Genomic DNA, 5,888 nt, shown 5'->3' with positions numbered 1-5,888 from the left:
GGTCGACCTAATAATACACACAAGTTCCCCTCTTCATTCACAACACTGTCTTCTTTTTGAACAATTATCGGCATTATTTTGTTGGACAGAAACAAACAGGCAGCACATAAAATTATGATGTTTTCATTTCTAAATAAATTATAGATATTTTAATATTTCATAGATATTAAGAAATTTATAGAAATATCTATTATAAACTTGTTTTATTTATATTATCTAAGTTTTATTTTAAATAATAATATTATAAGAGTAAATTAAAAATATAGCAATAAAGATACCTAAGATAAAAATATCTAACCTTTTCGAAACAAAAATATATTCTGAAATATATTTAAAAACAGAAGAATATAGAAAAACTGCTTGAAATACACTTAGTTGGCTATCAATTTTAAAAAATATACTCTATCATTAGTACTAGCCCTAATTAGTACAATAGCATTTGGATTTAGAGTAGTGATTATTGTAATTAGGGTTCAGTATTTAGTGAGTAGGGTTGGATTTAAAAATTTCTATAAATAATTTTTAAATATTTTTAAATGATTTAGAAAGATTATTATTTTATTTTATTTTCATAATGAATTGAAATATTTATGAGAATGGTTATCATTTAAAAGTAAATATGAAAAGTGATATCAAATTTAAGGTAAAATCAAAATTTCCTCAAAAATATTAGATACCTCTCTTTTCGGTTTAGCTGATTAATGAAATTATGGATGCTTTGCTTTTTCTTTCCAGTTTCCACCAACTGCTTTTTTATCTTAAGAAAACTAAAGTTGGTATTGCGCAGAAATTAGAGTAAATTATACCCTGTGAAAATTATGGAAAACATTTTACTCATTCCTCTAGAAACGTAACGTATCCATTTTCCATACAAAAGAATGATCATATAACTTTTGCAACTTAAAGGAAAAAAAAACTTTTGCAAGTTTTTATATTTTATTCATTAATCTCCAACTATTTGTCCTGTACTCCTGTGGTTGCCATTTGCAGGAAATGACGAAAAGTAAGAAAGACTGGTTGTGTGACTTGTGGTGACACGTTCCCAACTTACATCCTATATTTTGGGGATCCTATTTTAATATTTCATTCAACATTTTTATAATTTTATAGCTAAAAAATTTATATTAGCTTTGATATATGCAACATTTTTGTTGCTATAAATTTATTTACACATGTCTAGATATATATTTCATATTATGCTATAAGTTTTTTTTTATGCTATAAGTTGGCCAAAAAAACAAAATTTTCATATGTATTCCTAAAATATTTTTGCTTTATTTTGTCTTCATTTTTTAATTTTTGTATCAGAATTTTTTTAGCTCATGTAATTTTATTTGCAATCTTGTAATAATACATTTTAAGTTGCCTTTTAGCCTATCTAAATCAACATATATTTAAATAAATATTACAAATCGACTTACATAATTTTGAATATTGGTATATATGTTTTTACTTTTTGTTTAGAACTGAATAGCTTATATAATTTTTAAGAAATTTATGTTTGGTTCTTCATATATATTTATAAATATATGATTTTGAGAATTTTTTGTGATAGAAAGTTTATTACTAAATTCTGGGGAAAAAGATATTTTCGCCTTAGGCCCCTCACCTAGGCACGGCACTAGGTTGGTGAATTTTTAGGTTGGTGAGTTTTACGTTTTGGCATTCAACGAACAAATTATGGTACAAGTACAAGTGTTCATAACTTCACGAGCTATAAGAAGTACGCAAATAATGGAGGCGAGAGAGGGTGCTACGTACCTCCAAACAGCATTGCTGAAAGACTTCTAAAATGTGAAATATCTATATGTAATCGAAAGAGAATCCAACTAACTAACTATCCATTCACACTCTGTGAGTTACACTTACACTTACGTAGAATAATACAGAACTGAAAGTAAATCTACAGCATCCATGACTCATGGCTAGATGTCCATATATATATTTCTGATGATCGCAACGATGTAATCCAGTTTTTTATAATTTAATAACAATACTTATTACCTTTTAGAGGACAGAAGCAGTGACAATTCTGAGGAAGTAATCAAACCAAAATATGTGAAGAGTAATTAATGAGAATCACGAGCTGTACCACTGCATTGGTGATGGAAACAATGATTAATTAAATCACCCGCTATGCTCAGACATCACTAGTGTTACATTAATGGTTACTACATGTTTTTGTGAACAAACGCGAAGTAAACTCGAAGAAAACGAAAAATACTTAGAGATAAACTCAACTGAATCAAATACCCGTTATACGAGTTGTATATTGACTGTATAAATGAATAATTTACAACTCTTTAGACCTATATTTATACAGCCTCAAAAACTCGATATTCTTTCTTTTAAATGAAAACTTTCTTATCTACTAAATCAGTTTTCTTAATCTTAAAATAGAAACCGTACCGCATGAGACCTTCAGCCCTTGCACCCCAAATGTCAATTTTGAAAACGAGCTCATCCGCCTAAAGAATGTGTCATTTTACGGGTAAACCTAGATTTAAATAATTTCCAGGTCAACACGTGTGATAATTTATTGTTTTACTTCAAACTGAAGGAAGTGTGGCACATCAAGTAAATATACACTCTATCTATTTAGGCAGTGTGAAAGTCCTGTGTTATATGTAAGCTCAAGAACTTGGAGCTTGATAGGTTGTTACAGTAGTGTAGTTTTGTTTCGTGTACATGTAGAGTAATGTGTGACACATGCTTCGGAGAATAAAAAGGAAACGTCAAGATGCGATGATGTGTGATATTTTCATATGCTTAGTTGACAAAATAAGCATTAAATGAAAGTTATTAGATAACAAATTGGAAGATTTGGTGATGCTAAAATATAGGAAATATTATATTAGATAATAGGAAAAGATTATTTAATATATATTGTGGCTTTACCTAAGATTAGGGTTAGAGCTTTTACGATGTAATTCTCAGAGTGAAACACAAAGGGTTTTGGGGTTTCATAGCTGAGTGGATTGGTAGACTTGATCAACAGGTGTTGAGTCAAGCAAGTTGAGTGTGTTAGAAATCGATCTGTGTCGAGTTGTGTAATTCGGATCAAACAAGTCTGTAAGAGATCGTGTAAAGGATTTCTAATAAAAGATATACGAGTTCTTGGAATTACTTTGTGTCTTGTGTTTTTGCTGTATCTCGATTTTAACAATTGGTATCAGAGCAGGACACCTAAACGAATGAGGGTTCTTCGAACCAAGGTGAGATCCTGAGAAGAGAATATGGCGACTTTGGCACACAATATTTTGCTGCTAAATGATATGAATTATGGATATTGGAAAGTGAGAATGAGAGCAAACTTACGTGGAGCTGATGAAGATATATGGATAGTTGTTCAATCTGGATGGGAAGAACCGTGGGTGATGCAAGAAGATGACTTGAAGACACTTAAATCGAAGAAAAAGTGGACTGCAACAGAGAAAAAGCTTTCAAAGTTTAATGCGAAAGCACTGGATACAATCTTCAGTTCTGTAGACGGAAAACAATTTGAGCTTATTCAGAGCTGTGAATCAGCTAAGGAGGCTTGGGATATACTACAAAATGCGTTTGAGGGTACTGAAAATGTTAGGAGGAAAAGATTGGACTTGCTTGCATCACAGTTTGAAGACATAAGGATAAGTGACGATGAGAAGATAGGAGAATTCAGTGCAAAGCTTAGCTCCATAGCCAATGAAGCACAAGTTCTAGGTAAAATATACGGAGATGCAAAATTGGTGAAGAAACTTTTGCGATGTTTACCTACTAAGTTTGCAGCACATAAAGCGGCAATAAACTTGACGATGAACACCGATGAACTAAAGTTTGCTGAGGTAGTAGGGATATTAAAGGCTGAGGAGATGGAATTGGAATCTAAGTTTTCAAAGCCTGCTCAAGACTCTAGAGTTACAGTTGATGAAGACATCCAAAGAGCTCAAAAACTTGAAGAATCTATTCACCTGATGATTCAGAAACTTGAAGAAACCATGAATCTCTTGTATAAGATGTCCAACGACAGACTGCCTAGAGAAGAAGAAAGACATAAAATGTAGGGAGGGTGTGTTTTAATTGTCATGGTATTGGACATGTCAAAACAGATTGTCCATCATTCAAGAGAAAAGAAATCAAGTGTAATGGATGTAATGGTTATGGGCACATAAAATCAGAGTGTGTGAACACAAAGAAGATGAAGATGAAGAGAAGTTGCAGTGATAAGAAGCCAGAGAGAAAAGAAGATGCTCTCAATTTTGTGGCTCTTCATGGAGTTATGGGGTCTGAAAAAGACATCACTAAAGGTGAATTTCGTGCGTCATGTGTGTCACACACCAATTCTGATGCGTTACACAGTGATACAGAAAGTGATCTACATGCGGATCTTGTAGCTGAGTACCAGGTTCTCTTTGGTAAGTATGCAGAACTCAGTCACGAAAACTTGCAGCTCATCAAGGATGAAGCTATGTTAAAAGCTCAAGTCAACATCCTAGAGATGGAACAAATTGACACGAAGGGTGAATTAAAGTGTAGGATGACAGAGAATGATGAGGAAGATGAGCTTCAATCTCTTAAGAGAGTAATCGCAGAGCAGAACCGAGTTCAACAAGAGTCTGAAATAAAGTTTCATCAGATGAAACAGCTGCTGAATCAAGAACTTGAGAAGAGTCAACTTCTGAAAAGACAACTTACTGAGAACTACAAGAAAGTAAGAATGTTGAACACTGGATCAGCAAGTCTGGATCATATCTTGTCAATGGGGCAGTCTCCAAAAATTAATTGGGGTTTGGGTTATCAAGGATCGACTTCACAAGATTATGACGAGGCTGGAGGAATAAAGTTCATAAAAGCTGAAGTAAAATCAGATGACAAACCAAAAGCTGAAGAAAAATCAGGATCAATGACAAATACTAAAGAGAATCAAAACACAGCTTGTGGGAATTGAGGCTTGTTCTGTAGAAAGCGAGGTCATCATGGAACTAGTTCTCACACGGTTGACAAAAATGAAGAAATCAAGTTTGTAAAACGCTCAGTCCCAACTGTTTTAGCTGTACGGAAGGATGAAACTCAAGCAAAGATTGAGATTCCAAAGATACAAGATATAAAACTTGTTGCTAAGCGAAGTAATGGCTGTCACTTTTGTGGTAAGATTGAACATAGTGTTGCTTTCTGTTATTCTCGGAGAAACCAGATTGAGCGAGCTTGGAGGATGGATCTTTGTTATGTGGAACCTAGAAGGTATGGACAGATATGGATAGCTAAGAATGATTTATATCCCAAGTTTACGAAAGGTGTGTCACATGAGCATACCAATGTGTCATACACTCGTGTACATGTGTTACACATGGAGAGTAATGTGTGACACATGCTTCAGAGAATAAAAAGGAAACGTCAAGATGCGATGATGTGTGATGTTTCCATATGCTTGGTTGACGAAAAAGCATTAAAGGAATGTTATTAGATCACAAATTGGAAGATTTGGTGAAGCTAAAATATAAAAAATATTATATTAGATAATAGGAAAGATTATTTAATATATATTGTGGCTTTACCTAAGATTAGGGTTAGAGCTTTTACGTTGTAATTTTCAGAGTGAAACACAAAGGGTTTTGGGGTTTCATAGCTGAGTGGATTGGTAGACTTGATCAACAGGTGTTGAGTCAAGCAAGTTGGGTGTGTTAGAAATCGATCCGTGTCGAGGTGTGTAATTCGGATCAAACAAGTCTGTAAGAGATTGTGTATGTAAAAGATTTCTAATAAAACATATACGAGTTCTTGGAATTACTTTGTGTCTTGTGTTTTTGCTGTATTTCGATTTTAACATTATACTGATAGACTCCGGTGATACAACAATGTAATCCCAGTTCCATCTATGAGTATGAGCTCAACCCCTGAGCACCGAAGAT

Source organism: Brassica oleracea, chromosome C3, assembly GCF_000695525.1.
Source record: "Brassica oleracea var. oleracea cultivar TO1000 chromosome C3, BOL, whole genome shotgun sequence".
Classification (NCBI taxonomy): domain Eukaryota; kingdom Viridiplantae; phylum Streptophyta; class Magnoliopsida; order Brassicales; family Brassicaceae; genus Brassica; species Brassica oleracea.
Note: the sequence above shows the minus strand (reverse complement) of the source record.